Genomic DNA, 16,485 nt, shown 5'->3' with positions numbered 1-16,485 from the left:
TAGCTCACACAACTTGGGGGTTGAGATTTTTATTTTTATTTTATTTTTAATGTGGAAATCTGAGGTTCTCGCATAGAAGCAAGAACTGGATTATGGAAGTAAGGAGCTTCTCTGGCTGCTGCTGGGGTTTCTCTATTGCTGGTAGTCCACGGTGTCATCGCCACACTTAACATCACCGTGACCAAAAACATCTCTCCATTAAATTTTTCTTCTCTCATGGCTACAAAGTCTGTTTTTAGGAGAATATTTTCCCATAGACTGGACAACAAATGTCAGGTTGACCTAAGGATTGTTCTTTCCTCAATTTCCTTTGAGCTCCCTTTTCTCCAGCTAGCTGGGTACAAGTTGTTTCCAGCATAATTAGACTATTATAAATCATCTTCTGCCCCTTTTTTTTCCCCTTCCACAAGGAACATGTTCTCACACATTGATATGCGCTCGGGTTTGTTTTGTCTGTCAGACTTCGTGCAATCCTCATACCTCTGCAGCTGACCAGCACAAAAGTGTTTACCAAACCTCACCAAGAAGGAATCTGCAATCTCTCTCCCAGCAGTGTGTTGAAGAGGCATCAATCACACAACTCAACATCACAGGTGCCTGGGCCTGCAGCCGCTCTGGGATGGGCTCATGGTAGAACACAGGTTCAGGCTAGTGGAGGTGACCTACTGCTATCCAGGGGATAGAGAGGACAGGGGATGGACCTGTTCTGAGGCCAGGTCATGGATCAGCTTGGAGACTTCTCTTTTTGTTCATCCCAGTTGCCAGTGGGGAAGTCCCTGACCATTTTCACTTCTGTTATCCACAGCGCAGTATCCCAAGGCCGTGCCTGGCTGTATATCCATGCTGTGGTGGCTTCTCAAGGGACTCCCGGCTGGGTTCCCCCACTGCTGCCCAAGCAGATGAATGGGAAAGCAGTTTTCCTCTGCCCAAGCAGACATGGGGTACCAAAGCAGGCTCAGCCCGTGGCTCCTGCTGGCACACTGTTAAATACAGGGCTTCTTTCATAACTCCACCCTCATCCCAGATGAGAGGAGAGGGTTACGAGAGAGAGAGAACTGAACTGAAAATGTGTCCAGGACCTTCTGGATACCAGAGGGAAAGATGCTGTCCCTGATTACTTGCACAGAAATATCCTCTTGGCATTGCCTGACTGAATATCCAAAGCCAGGTTGGATGGGGCTTTGAGCAACCTGGTCTAGTGGGAGGTGTCCCTGCCCATGGCAGGGGGCGTGGAACTGGGTGGTCTTTAAGGTCCCTTCCAACTTTAACCATTTTGTGATTCTCTTAGTAGATGAAAGTACAAAGCTGCAGTCAACAGAGCTCAACACAGAGCCGTTGCTAGCGGGGAGCAAAGCAAAGGAGATGAATGAGTGAGAAGGAAAGGAGGAAGTGATTTAAGAAAAGTGAGAATTGATTTCTTGTGAGGAGGAAGGGAGAGTGAAAGGAACAGGAACAGAAACAGGGGAAGGGATCACAAGAAGTACTCAAGGAAATGTCCAGTGGGGGGGAAAAACACAAATAGAAAGTGAGAGAGGGAGAGAGGAAACATAAGGAAATGGAAAGGAAGGTACCAGTGGCAAGAAACCGTCAACAGTCAGAAAAATAAGGGTACGCAAAACTGCAGAAATCCAGCCCCCGGGTGCAGTTACAGGTGCTCTGTCAGGAGTGGGTGCCTCTGTGACACCAGGCGCTGCTTTACATGTTCCCCTGTGCTTTGGGGTCTCTCCCATCCGCCTGCCAGTGAGGGGATGCTGGGACTGGGGGCGTGTGGGGGGTCTCGTGGGGGCCAGGTTGCCCTTGATGCTCCTGCAAGGACTTTAGCGCATGCTCTAGCAAGTATTTAATTGCTCTGTTGGATGTTTTGCAGTCAGAACCTGCTTGGTGTCCCCTCCTGGGGAGCCCGGCTGCTGGTGGGACCTGCTGGGTTGTGCAGGAGTGTGGGACTGTAAAAACGCTCCGCTGAGCGAGGGAGGGCAGGTAGTTTCTTTTCTCTTGTGTTTGTTTTTTTTTTTTTCCCCCGTTAAATTTCCACTTAACTTTTGGTGTCGTGTTGTCCCTTAGCAGCAGGGAATTAAATGAAATACAGTTTGGTAAAGCTAGAAGTCCATCACCCAAGTTGCTTTGTGTTGTCCGAGCTGATTGCTCCTGTTGTTCCCTCTTGGGGCTACTCCTGAAACAAAAATGTAAATGACTGTTTTGAAAAAGCTATACATTTCCTGTTAGTTGGAAAATAAGCCTAAAAAACTCACTAGTGATGAGTATGTGATCTGAGCACAGAGCCTGGCCGCACTGAGCCTCGAACGAAGCCCTTGCCTGTGGGCTGGCTGCGATTGATTCCCAACAAAAAACGTTAGTGGGCTTGTAACAGAAATAAAACCAGGCTGAGGTGGCACTGTCTCGGTTCCACAGCTGCTCAGGGTGCTTGGGGCTCCCCTTTCGTTAGTGTTCATCTTAAATGAAGGCTCTCATGGGGCATGCTTGCCGTGGGGTTGGTTTTGGAGGGCCAGCTCCTGCTCCCCTTTGTGCCAGCAGCGAGTTTCCATGCGGGAGGCCCTGGGATGCTCTCAGCTGGTGCCAGGTAGCTGTGCTCCCAAGAGGCTTCCCAGTGCCCCTCCAGCAAAGGGGAGGCAGGCAAACTCTTGTTTGGGTGTGTTTTGGTTTATTATCTTCGCTTCTCTCTCAGCCCTAGCTAATCCTATAAAATGACACAGAAGTATAAAAATTGAGGCTGTAAGTTTTCCAGGAGCAGTCACCGATTCCCTCTGCACATCCTCCCCTGCTTTTACAATACCCGCTTGGTGCAAAACACCAGCCCTCCTTCATGCCTTGAACGGGACATGCTGAGATGCATCTAAACACAACAAAAACATATGCCAGGTCTGTAAAAGCAGTGGAATGAAGGAATTGCTCAATTCCCTGGTTTCCACCAAGGGCTGCAGTGGGGATGTGGCCCCGGCTGACCCTGGGTAAAGCACGTACCCAGAGCACGCATCGACTCCCTCCCTGGCAGGAGCTATAGACCTGGGCTGGGGTTTGCCGGGAGCAGGGGGAGGACATTGTGCAGAAAGGAGCTCTCCTGTCCGGCCAGTTTTGAGGATCCCTCCACTGAGGGTCTGAGGTCTTTACTGCACCTGGTCCAGGCTGGCACAGAACCCTAACCCAGCGAGTGGCAAATCTGCGTGTGGGATACGCAGATATCTCTGTTCCTGCTTCTTTTTGGAAGGCCAGGCCTTCTGCAAGAGGAAATGGAAATGGTGAAGCCACCGCCTGGAGAGGTTCCTGCTAATATTTTTCCATAGAGTGAAACTGGAAATGACTTTTTAGAAAAATATAGGGTGATTTGCCAAAGTATTTTTGTTCTGCAAAAACACCTCATTGTAATCCACAGCATCCTTGGTAGGGAACAAAAATAAGTGCATTGCTAAGGATGAGCTGATGTTTGTTCCTCCTTGCATAGCAATAGAAAGCTGACTGGGTTCCAGTCACTGACATTGCACAGATCCAGAGAATTTTGTTAATGTTGTTACGGCTGTCTCTTGCTTAGCAGAACACTACAGGTAAAAGGAGTAAAGGAGAGGGCTGGGCGCTGTTTAACTGTGAGCATTTGCAGGGGCAGCTGCTTGCAGTGGTGCTGGGGGTGGGTCCTGATGCTGGTTTGATGGCTGGGGATCCGCTGATACCCAGAGCCTGTCCAGCGCCGCCTTCAGCAGTCTCATTAAATTATGGTTATTCCTCCCCCCTTCCTTACCTGGAAGATGGCTTCAGGCTTGTACCGAGCCTTCATCTAGCTTGCTTGGCAGTGCACTGTCTGGGTCACAACTCTTCCCTGCTCAGGAGCAGTAAGAGAATGCTTCGTGTGTCACAAAAAACCCTCTGTGCCTGTCCTGAGGCAGGACTCACTTCTGACTTCACCCTGATTAAAGTCAGTCCAGCACACTTCTGAAATCCTTCAGAGCTGGGAAATGCAGAAGCCTCCCGAATGCCTGAGCCCGACGATGAGCCTAACTTTTCTTTGCTGAAAGGTAAACCTGTTATTACACGTCCTTCCCACAGCAGCCACAGGCAGTTTGGACCCTTCCCTCTGCATCAGCTTCTTACATACTTTGAGAGTGCTGTCATGTCGTGCCTCCAGCTTATCTGCTGCCACCAAACCAAACCAGGGGCTCCCTCAGGCCTTGCTCAGTCTGTCCTCCTGTTACTCGTCCAGCCTCCTTTAGGGTCTTCCTGCCCCAAACCAGGCTGTGCCTTCAGTCGTGGATGGTGCCTTTGGTCACATCCTTCTGCAATGTTTATACAGAACCAGGTTGACATTTGCTATTTTGGGGGCTTCTTTTTTTCCTTCTGAGAGCTGTCATTATCGACTTAATTGGCCGGGGACCGCTTTTCCAGCCAGTGGCAGGCTCCCTGGCACCTGACGTGCCAGATCTGTGGTGCTTAGGGATGAGGTGGGCTCAGGCACGTGGGTCATCGCACTCAGGAGGGTATCTGCTCATCCAGAGCCGTGCTTCAAATGCATTCTGAATTTAAATTTAATAAGCGTCCTCATTAATTAAATATCAACAGGTTGTTAAAACCAGCTTTATTGGAGACTAGTAGCTGAGAAGGAGTGACATTGCCATTTAAATAAGCTGGAGCTGCTTGGGTTGTGGTTTTTGGTTGGTTTAGGGTTTGGTTTTGTTTGTTTGTTTTTGTTTTTTTTTTTAAAAGCTTGTTTAGCAGTGTGGACTCTGCTAAAGACATACGATCTCATGGCTCTGCCTTTTTCTTGCTTACCCTCAGCCAGAGCACAGCAATGGAAGGATGGCGTGTCTCCCAGAGACCCCTGCCCTGCTTGTGGACATGTCCCTCAGCACTAGGCAGCCTTTGCATCCAATCCATTGCTCTCCAGTTAAACCTGACATCCAGGAAAGGGCTGGAGATGACGTGTTGAGGATGCTGCCAGCCACGCGCACGCCCTGCTCCATCCCCCTCCCTCCATCCCCACCTCATCGAGGTTCTAGCCCAGTGCTCACAAATGGCACCAAACTGGACTCTGAGACTTGCCTCTTTCCATGAGCGGCTCTGCCAAACCCAGAGAGTGCTCAGTAGCAAGGGTCCTGCTTTTGGGCCTGCCCTTCTACTGCTGGGCAGCTGCTCACCCGAGTCCTTCCAGTGAGCCAAGGCACCTCCTGGCTCATGCAGTGGATTTGTGCTGGGAGGAGGGGACCCACAACCCATGCTGCCTGCCTGGGACACATACACACCAGGAATCCAGGTCTGCCTTCAACTCTATCCACAAATCGGCTCCGTGACACATCACTCAGATTTAGGTGGGATGAGGCTTAGAGCAACCTGGTCTGGTAGAAGGTGTCCCTGCCCGTGTCAGGGGGGTTGCGACTAGATGATCTTTAAGGTTCCTTCCAACTTAAACCATTCTGTGATTTAATCCACTACAGCAGGACGAAAGCCCAGCCAGCCCTGAAGAAACTCTGTCCCATAATTGCTCTCCTGCAGATTGCACCCTGCGCCTTGTTTACTCTTCTATAAATAGCTCCTGTTGAACACTGCTCACAGAGAAAAACCCAAAGGGGGTATTACCAAAGAGCTGTCAAAACAGTTCTCAAATTGAAATATATGTATATGGAGTAGTTCTGCTGCCAGTCCCTTTAAATTACAGCTTCCACACCTGCAATTTTTTTTGGTAAATATTTTAATGTATTTCTCTACGCAGGGGCGTTAGAGCAGCAAAACCTGCCTTAGCACTATGTACCGATGTCTTGTTCTCATCTTGGCTTGCATGTCCAAAGCAGTCCCTGGCCTCAGCACCTGATGCCTCGTACGGATGGCTGTGCTGGATTGTGGCAGGGGTCCAGCTGGGGCTGTTTTCTGCCCCCACCAGCAGAAAGGTGGGAGGGTACACCAGTTCAGAGGAGGGTAGAAAAACACAGAAGAGTATAAAACCTTCTTGAAACAGGTCATGTCTAGTGAAGGATCTCTGTGTCTTCTGTGGTCTGTTATGGCTCACCCTCCCATGGTCCAAACAGCAGCCACAAAGGACTAGTGTGCCTTTGCTGGTGGCAGAAAGCAGGGTAGCACGGGATCTTCCCAGCCTCCGAGCATCTTCTACCCATGCAAGTATAGGTGGCCAAAGTACAGTGAGCTTTGACACTGGGCACCTCACTTCTCTCGTGCTGGTTTTTTGTGTTTTGGTTTTTTTTTTTTTGAATGATGCATTTTTTTTTTTCCTATGTTTCCTCATGGAAAGCCACGGGAAGCAGTGTGCTAGCAGGCAGGCTCCATCAATTTCCTGCAGAACCTTGTCAAATCCTCTCTGCAGGGACTTTTCCCTTCTCTGCTCCATGTCAGATATGCTGGGCTACATGACTCTGTGCACGTTTCCATCTCTCCTCTCTGCCTTTATAGTTTTCCAACTTTTGCAGTATCTCAGCTATGGGAAATAAAAGACTGGCTGTCTTATTTGATTGAAAAAATTGATTCTGTATTTTTCAGATGGCTGAATACCCAGAGCCTGTGACAGTGCCTCCCCCTCCTACCAGCCACCAGTTCAGCCATGCACAAACTTTTTACAGTAACTTGCCTGCTTAATCAAAAGAGTTGGAGCAAGTGGCCCTGGGGATCTGCAGTGCCCTCCTAAGTGCAACTCTCCTCACTCAAAGGAACGTTTGCAGAAAAAAGGGGAGATTTTGAATTAGGGTCATGATGGCAGGACCAGATTTTGCTCACTGTGTTCATGTGAGTAGCTGCAATGAAATCAGAGTCCTGTCATACGTGTGATTGATAGATAATTTTGGATTAGTTGGAGGGAGGGAGCAGGTATGCAATATTTAAAGTTAACAGGGCCTAAACTGGCTTTGATAAAAACATCACAGTCCAGCAATGTGCAGACTGCCCCAAAGCCACTCGGTGTTTTGAGGCTGGGCTGAGAAAGATGCGAGTTTACAGCCTCCCAAACGCTGCAGCCGAGCAGCCACACAGAACCTTGACAAACATGCCGGTAGGTTTACGGGATCCCTTGAGGCTACCCCGCAGGGCTGTGATTAGGCTTGGCAGCCACTCCAATGTTAAGCACCGATTCTCATGGCCTCCAGAGAGCAGGGAGCTCATCTCCTGATGCTGCGCCCTGCCCTGCACCGGAGAGCGGCAGAGTTGATGTGCACTATGGTGGCAGGGCCAAGGAGAACGAGAGCAATGGCTCCGTCTCCAGGAAAGAAAAGCAGTTCATTTGCCACCTGTGCAGAGGGTTTGGCTGCTTCAGCAGAGCCTGAGCTCTCTGCTGAAGCTGGGCTGGGAGCTTTTATCTGACAAGCATCGCTCTGCAGGGTGCTGGCTGTTCCCTGCGTGACGGGTGTGCTCCTGCCGACGTGTGGTTTTGCTCCTCTGATGTCCAGAAAAGCCTGAGTTCCCAGGACTGCACTGCCCGACACAAAAGGCTCTGCTTTGTTGGTCCTCCTTGTTCTGGACAGAAATGGCTGGAGAGAGGGAAGAGACAGTGCTAGAAAAGGAGCAGGGAACAAAGCTGCATTGACAAAAGTCTAACACCCAGGGGCTCCAGGACACGGGCTCCCCAGGGCAGCCAGGATGTGCTTTGCAAATGTCTTTATCATTAGCTCTTCTCTTTTTGCTCCAAAGATTGTTCTTCATGTTGAAAGGCCTTTCCCAATCCCCAGCTTTTGCAAAGATGATGCATCCCTCCCAGCACCCAGCATGGCTTTGCCCATGTGGTCATTGTGGAGACGGGGGTCTCCCAGTTCAGGTCTGACTGGGCAGGTCAGATGTGCCTGGAACAAGGCTTACAGATCACTGTGACCCTTCTTATTTAAAAGCACCACAGTCTTGATGACGCTGCTAACCTTTAGTAGCAAATCCTCTTCTGCAATGGTCCTCCCAGTGGGCACAGACAACATGGGGTAACTGCGCTCCCGTCTCCAAGATTATTCTTACCAGAGCAGTTTTCCAGCTCTCTGCTTCCAGCCCCTGGGCTCTTCTGGCCTGACTTGTGTACATCATGCAATTATTGTGTACATCACGCATTCATTTTGTACATCTGCTAAGCCGTTTCTGCCTGTGGTAAATACAGCATGTCTCCAACCACCAGACTATCACCAGCCCCTCAAACCTTGCTGTATTCAAGCTGCAAGAGATCTGGTAAGGAAGATGGAAAACAGAGGTCCAGAGAGCATAAATAGCTTCTTACGTGATCATATGTATTTTTTTGTCCAGTGCAAGAGATCAAACTCCATTATTAAACTATTGTCCTTGTCAGTGGACTGTCCTGCCCTCTCTGGGGCTGTGAATGCTCAGTTCTTAGAAGAATTCAATCCCAGATGTTTAGATCTGGAAGAGGAATATGTGACTACAGTCCCTCATTAGGGATGGCTGTTGTCACACCATTCTAGGGTAGAGTTTTGTGATCCACTCCTTATTTTTCTTTTGGTCGTTGGGGCAATTTCTTTATGGACCTGTGCAAAGAAACTCTCCTTCCCTGTCCCATCTATAGTTCATTCCTGTTTGGAAGATGTTAGTATGTCACCCCAAAAAAGGCTCTGGGATAAAAATGTAATGGCTGGCTGTTGGTGCCTGAAGCTCTTATACTGCCAGTGTCAAAGTGTGCTTGAGCTTTCACTGAACTTGAAGAACTTGCCCACGTGGCCAGACTTTGGCGTACAGGCCACCTCTGTTCTCAGCAGTGTCTCTGCTCATTGCCCACCAGTGAAATTCTTGCTTCTCTTTTTAGAAAGAGCATTCTTATTGTCTGGCTGCACAGATGTCCAAGGAGCACCAGAAATTCACTCCCTGGTGGGCAATATTAATTTGCCTTCATCCAAATGATAGAAAAAAAAAAAACAACCCCAAACGCTGGTGCTTCAGAAAGATGGAGCGGTGCCAATACCTCCAGAAACAGCCATTTGGGAGCTGCTGTCCTCTTGCATGAACTTGTATGCGTAGTAAAATTTCCCAGGAAAACAGCCTGGAGGAAGAGTATCTGGGCTTGTGGTACCTAAATGTGAGTGTGTAGTATCAGTCTTACGGCAGAAAATAGGTAATCTGATGTACTGACACTACTGACAGCAAGTTGGATTCACGCCTGCCAAAAATAACTTCACGAAGCTGAAGTCACTGTAAAACGAGATTAGCATGAATAATTGTATACCTTCACAGAGCTTGTGTGCTCATCCGTATGAACAGCAGGCCACTGGAAACAAGGCTTTGTAATAAACTCAGGGGAAGAGGTCTTGGCCAGACTGTTGCACAATATCATTCTTTGATGCTTGTTACCTGCAGCTTCGGTTGTGACTGGTCCTATCACAGCCATAAAGAAGCAATAGCAGCAATTTTATCAGCACTAAGAAAGGGTATCTCTCAGGGAGCACAGAGAGGAGGCACAGACCCCTAGAAATCCAGATCTAGCCTCCAAACCTAAAGCGTTCACCAAACTTGGGATCTTCAGTTCTAGAGCTACTTTGTATGGGCACAGACTGGACTGCCTTCTGCCGGTTTGTTTTAGGAGCTGAGATGCAGGGTAAGAATTTAAACAGCTGTGATAATGTTGTGGATCAGGCCTAGGTTTGTAAGGCATTTTATGTTCTTCTCTCATGGAAAAAGTAAAGCCTGATATTTAAATGCAATGATATTTCAATACTATAGAGTTACAGGATTTCTTTTGTTTCGCATGCCAAGACAAACCATCTACAGATGTGTAAGAACCAGGATCTCCTTCAGAAAAATCCTAAACAACTAAGTTTTATACAAGAGTTCACACTGTTGCCCACCAGGACAGGTTTTTATTGAAAATACCATTAGAGAAAGCCTGTTGTGCCAGGTTGCATGAAGGACTGGGTGAGGAAATTTTGCAGTAAATACCACTATGGAATCATATTCCTGTTTATTTCCCATGAACTCATTATTTGCATAGTCAGACTAAATGGCTCTAATTTTCCCTCGGATATAACGATGAGGCCAACACACCAACTGACACCTTTTCCAGATAATCTCTAGCTGTGATCTGCTGAAGTCAGAAGACTCCTGCTGACGGACACGCTTCAGGTGCTTTCTCTCTCACTCCTGCACATTTTCCAGAACATTAAGCATGTGAAGCAGATTTTAGAAACATTTGATAAAACCACAGAAGTATTTATAGGAGTCTACATTTTTTTACCATGTTCTGGAGGCCATTATAATACACAAAACTGAACAATTATTGCAAGCAGCACACCAGTTAAATGAGGAATATTGTTTTGCATTAAAAGCACGCCATGTGTCTCAGCCTGGCTTGCTGGCCGGTCCCAAGCACCAGTTGGTCGTGACAAGGCATTCAACGCTCGCAACAGTTAGAAGAGCAGCACCGTTGGCAACATACCTCCATAACAGTGACCAGCTGTACCTACCAAACATTGCCGCTCAGTTTTCACCACCTCAGATCTTCAACATAAGCCCTAAAATGCTGAGACAGCCGAATACACAGTGAGCCATGGAGTGAGCTCCACTTCACGTCCCTTGGTTTGCTCACTGCCATCTCTGACCTCTGTGCTGGAGGTGCTCCGGAGGGAGAAGGCGAATTCTTCCTATGGCCCTGCTCTGGTACAGGACTTCCTTGTGAACGAGCTATTAGGGGGGCAGGTTTAATTTACTGCTTGAGTTGTGAAGTCTTCTAAAGAAGTATTGAAGATTTCTTGTTCTGTCGCCACGGGATATTTATGCGGCTTGACAAAATTTCTCGAGCGTGCGGGAGGTGTGTGCTGGGACACCGAGTGTTGCATGGGGCAGGTGTTAATTAGCAGCGCTGTCAGGTCCTATATCAGCACCCAAATGGCTGATTGAAAGGAGAAGACAGGCGGTTGATGTTGCTCTTTCATAACTGGTCGTGCTTCTGGGAACGAGTTGTTCCCGCATTATCTCCTGCCCAGGCACAGTACGGGCAGGCACAGGATGGTGGCAGCTCCTCCTGGGGAGACAGCCCTGTCTTCTCCCCGTGCTCAGCACCGGGGTTCGCAAATGCCGCTGTGCTGCCAGGGCTGAGGAGGGGTTGTGAAACTCGGCTCACCAGTGATTTATATGTCTTTTGTTTTAAAAGAGGATGAATTGAGGCCTGAAACACAAGCGCTGGAAAGTCTTTTCAGTCACTGCGGTGGCTTTATGTAAATAAAAGCTCTACCTGTTTTATTCCAGCAGCTAGGGCTGTGTTGGGTGAGCCCTGCACACCCCAACATGTGTGTAAAGGAGAGGATTGCCTGCTTTTCCCCTTGCATATACAGCCTCCCAAACCTCAGATTGTTCTTCCTGCCTTTCTTCGAGCATTTTCTGGTTTTGATTGCCCTCAGAGAAGAGGCTGAAGCTATCTGCATATCCCTCTTAGAAGGTGTGTGGTCCAGCGCCCCTCTGCCCAGGTTGCTGGTGACGAGGCGTGGGACACGGGCGGTGGTGGCTGCAGCCGCTCGGAGACAGTTATAGTCTATGCTCACACAAAGGGAGAATGAAGAAGAAGCAACAGTTTTAGCTGAAAACAGAAGCACCAAAAAGGCTCCTTAATGCTCCCATCCTCCTGTTTTCCTCCCCTGGTTGGGAGGAACAGACGCTCGAACGTTTCTCTTTAGCTGGTTCTAAAAATCTATCCTGAAGGAAGACTAAAACTGTTGCTGGCTGCACCCAGGCAAGGGTTTGCTATAATCCCAGTGCTCCTACGGACCCGCTGTTAATTCTATCTTAATATCCAGGGGACCCAGCTCGTGTGCATTGAATGGAGCTACCTCGAGGAGGAACGTGGCCCTAAGCCTCCTCACTGTTGGGGTCAGAAGGTAAATAAACTCACTAGCTGTTGGCAGTGAGGGGCTGCAAGAGCCAGAGCCACGGCTCGCGCTTCAGGCTCACTTGACACCGCGCAGAGTTCATCCGCCCTCCCCAGATGTCTCTGTTTCTGCTCACGGAGGCTGTTACAACACGAGAACTCAGCGTGTGAGTCGTTCAGATTGTTCCCTCTGATATGCTGGGTCTTGCCTGTGTCTTCCCAGCCCTTCGTGCGCCGGAGTATTGCTCAATGAGCCCTCCTGCAGTCCTGCCGAGCTCCGGCTGAATCGCTCGTGGTACAGACAGAATTTGCTGTCTTGCTCTTCACTTCATTTCCGAGGTTGAGCATTAACAGAAGTGTGAGGGAACGCTGTCGTTAGGTTGGCTGATCTTTCCAGGGTTTCTTTTCCATGGCTCTTTCTCTTTCCCTCTCTGTCACGCACACAGCACTTATTTGGCAGCCAGGCTTTGCCTCTCCCCTACAGCTGGCATGTTTTGCTGAGAGCCTCTCACAAGGGGCTGTATCAAAAGCTGCAAGAGCTCTCAATAAATGACTTTTCACTGATAACACTTCAAAAGTGCGGTAACAGCTGAAGTAAGCACGACTAAATTTACAAATGCCGCAATAGGTTGTTCTTAACTCCTCTTCACTTGAAGTGTTGCCTGCTGTCCAGAGCATAAGCTGGGCTACAGACTCGGGCAGGATTACAGCCAATGCTGAATGCAAACCCTGGGGAGAATAGTGATAAGGTCCAAGCTGGGGCCAGGGAAGCTGAGCTCCCTTGCAGAGCCAGTCAATCCCACAGCCCAGGAGAGCAAAGCTCGGCGTGAGCTCGCTCTGCCGAGGGGCTGGCAGCATGGCGAGGCACAGAGGAGCACGGCTGCGGCTGCGAGACACCCTGGTGCCTCTAACAACTGAAATTCTCACCACCTCCAATCTCTCCCTGCAACGGGCAACTCCAGGATGCAAACATGGAACATGCAGTAGTATGTTGTCCTGGTTTGAGCGACATGGGAATAATTTATCTTTCAGTAATTTTACTTTTCAGTAAAGTCTCTTCTACTGCTTGGGAAAACTGCACTTCTAGAAGACTCTAGTGTCTGAGTTTGCGAAAATATTTACTTTATAGCTAGCTATGGGATGTGGGTTCCAAGGTCTTAATGTTTTTGAGCCTTGTCAGGTGCAGGATGAGGGGGAGCAAGACCTGGGCACTTGACCCAAGTCTTCATATTATTTCATACCATGCATGTCACATTCAATATAAATTAGAAAGTTTGCTGAGGAGTTTCTCTCTTCCTTGGTGGCTGTGATCCTGAGAACTTCTTGCCCTGGTGCTGGAGCCCTGAGCCCTTGTCTTCCTCCAAAAACCGTAGCGCTCGCAGTGTCCAACATTTGCTGTCTGGTGCTGGGAGTGCACAGCTTCCTGCTGATCTATTTGCCTGAGAATAATCCTTGTATGTTTTATATTGGTATCAGGATCAATACTGTTTTTTCAGTATTAGTAATGCTAATAATCTAGTCTTATTCTATTAAATCTGTTTACATTTCAACTCTTGGGTTGAATTCCCCTTCCAGGGTGAGGAGAAGTCATCAGGTGGTAGAATAATTGTCTAAAAGACAATAAATTGTTGTGAGATCCTCAAACCATAGCATAAGTCTACCTGACTCTAATGAATGCGGCATCAAAATACCGCACTCCTCCTTCAGCTACAAGCTTGGCAGCTTCTCCAGCCTGCCTTGGAAATGCAAGACAAGCATCAGCTTCTCCCTTGAGCTCTGTGTTCCTTAGGCTTGTGTTGCAAACATCTGGCAGGCTTTTGTTTGTTTGGTTTTCCGCACTTGCACGCATTTTAGTCATTTCTGCCATGCTCTTGAACGTGCTGCTGTGGACGCTGCTGGGGAAGCCTCAGTGCTCTGCAGGAAACACGTCTCGCCAGTGCAAATCTGTGCTTGCCTTGGGAGGGAAGTGGGGAAGAATGAATATTTGCCCTGTGGCATCAATTTCCTGTCCAGAATTCTCCAAAAAGCAGCTGGAAAACAGCCAGGAACACACAGATGTATATGCATGAGCCTGGCACCCTCCTGGCAGGGGTGAGAAGGAAAACCTTTGCTCTTTCCCTCTGCTTGTGGTAGATATCTTGCCTAGCCCCCGCCAGTGTCGTCCCCCCCCCCCCCCCGCCAAAATTCCCAGAATCATCACTTAGCCGGGGAGCTCCTCTCCTCCGGAAGTAGGAGTTCATTATTCAATTTAATGTACCATATGGGCCCATGTGGAAAAATGCAGATTCTGCCTCAAGAGACGGAGTGATGCAATCGACTGGGTCAGCAAGATGTGTGCGAAGGAGGTTGGCTGCGCGACAGCTCCCGGGCCAGTGCACAGCCAGCAGCTCCTCTGCCAACGCTTAAAGCGCCTCACTCAGCTCGTCAGGAGTGACAGGACACCTCCAAACTACTTGACCTTTTTAGTGATAGGGAATTTTAACGATTTCCTTTACGAGTCCGACGCGTGGTAATTCAGCGCCATGTCCCTTGCTGACATCTTTTTGCCGTAGTTGGTGGGATAGAGGACAGAGGAATATAATTCATTAGTCGTAGGGAATTGCCTCTTGTTGCCGTGTAGCTTCGATAATGACAAAAAACCCCAACCCAAAACCGATTGATTTTACATGGGCCTTACCTAAGAATGAGATTTTGTTGTGGATTTCATGTCAATGGCTTTTAATGGCTCAGGTTTTGCATATGTCAGGAGTACAGCATGAACTGCTTTAGCAGGCAGCTGCCGTGTGGGGAGACCCCGCCGGGCAGCCAGCACAGACCTGGTGCCCCCTGCACAGCTTGAGAAGACCCGTCTGTGTGCTCTGCTATCCAGGAGAGCTCACAGCACGTGCTGAGTCCACCTTCACAACAGGGTGCTGGGTTATAGCCCCTCGATTTATTGTTTCAATAGGTAGCATCTGAATCATGTTCTATTAAATGACGCTGCTTGTACACACGGTTTCTAATGAAACGCTGCATTGTCTTGGCCCTCGCAGATCAGAGAAGTATTGGGCCCTTCCCAGGCGTTTCTCGTGCCCCTCTGACGGTAAGGATCAGAAGGACATTGTCTCTTCCAGTTCCTTCCCACGCAGGCAAACATCAGCTAATGAAAGCTGGCTTCTTAATGTGACCTGAAACAAAACTTCTCAGTCCGTGTTTTCGCTTTCCTTCTCATGAAACTTATTCAAGAAAGACTTTCTTTGTCACTTCACAAATTGTTTACAGTTATTGGTTCTGGCTATGGAAATACTTTATTTGAATAGTTATGGGAACAAATTTCAGCCTACGGCTTGGTTCAGCTCCAATCACCTCCTAGCAGCACTGAGGCTGCCCTGGCTGGGTCTGGAGGCACTGGTTAGATCTCCAGCGCTGAAATAAAAGGTGAAAATCAACGGCTCATGAGGACAGGCTGAGAGAGTTGGGGTTGTTCAGCCTGGACAACAGAAGGCTTCGGGGAGACATTATAGACCCTTCCAGTCCCTAAAGGGCCTAAAGGAAAGATGGGCAGGGACTCTTTATCAGGGAGTGTAGCCATAACTTGAGGGGTAATGGCTTTAAACTAAAAGAGGGAAGATTTAGACTAGACATAAGGAAGAAATTCTTGACTGCAAGGGTGGTGAGACACTGGCCCAGGTTGCCCAGAGAGGTGGTAGTTGAAGATATCCCTGCTTACTGCAGAGGGGTTGGACTAGGTGGGCTTTAAAGGTCTTTTCTATGATTCCAAGATCTGTCCCTTTCAAGTAGAGGGAAAGGGAGGCTGAGAGGTCCTCTGAAGGTTCCACATTCACCCAGCAGCAAGGTCTCGGCTGCTGTTCAGTCCTACAGCCATGCACACACAGTCATTGCTGTCACGTTTGCGGTGAAGGGACTACAACAACAGCATGGCAGCAGTTCTTCTTGAGGAGGAAGGACAGGCAAGACTACGAAGGTTGTCTTGGGAAGGAGTAACAACTGAAAAGAGTTGTATTATGGTAACAGCCAGAGGTCAGCGAGCCTACAGCGGAAGGCAGCGTGCAAAGCAGTAGGATGATCTTTGCCCTAAGAGGCTCAGAGTCCAGCTGAGGGAAACCAGTGCAGAAGGAAGAGCACTCAGTGGACGTGTGAGCACGGGGGGAGGATTAGCTGGGTAACAGCAACAGATTGTACAGATTAGCTTCACTGGCAGTACAAGGCCACAGGAGCAGCAGGGGGGAGTGCCACATCCTCCAGGAGCCTTTCTGATAGCTCTTGACATTGCTCTCCCTCCTCTCTTGCCCTGGAGCAGCCCTGACTGTAGCTGGCCACCTCAGCCTGCATGCAAAGCAATGGGTGCCAAGACTGCAAGAGTCCCAACACCCTCCAGCATCTTGCATTGTAGCTGAGATTTTTTTTCTGATTTCATCAGTTGTGTAGGTCCCAGTCAGAAACGTATTTAAATCCTATTTACACTTCAAATGCACGCTGAAAGTTAAGCAGATGCTAAGGGTGCTAGTAGTGGGTTTTATTTTTCTTTTTGTATGAAATCATGTGCTGTCATAGGATAAAATAATGTGACTGAATTTATTTGGCAATCTTTTTGTCTGCAATGTATCTTGTGGCTTTTGAGAGGAGGCAAAGCAGAAATAGCTATAGCTATTGTACTAAATAAGGCTGTCACAAACCCCAACCATGAAACAGGGGATCACTGA

The sequence above is a fragment of the Numenius arquata genome, chromosome 9 (genome assembly GCF_964106895.1).
Source record: "Numenius arquata chromosome 9, bNumArq3.hap1.1, whole genome shotgun sequence".
NCBI classification, from domain to species: Eukaryota; Metazoa; Chordata; class Aves; order Charadriiformes; family Scolopacidae; genus Numenius; species Numenius arquata.
This window is presented reverse-complemented; position numbering follows the sequence as displayed.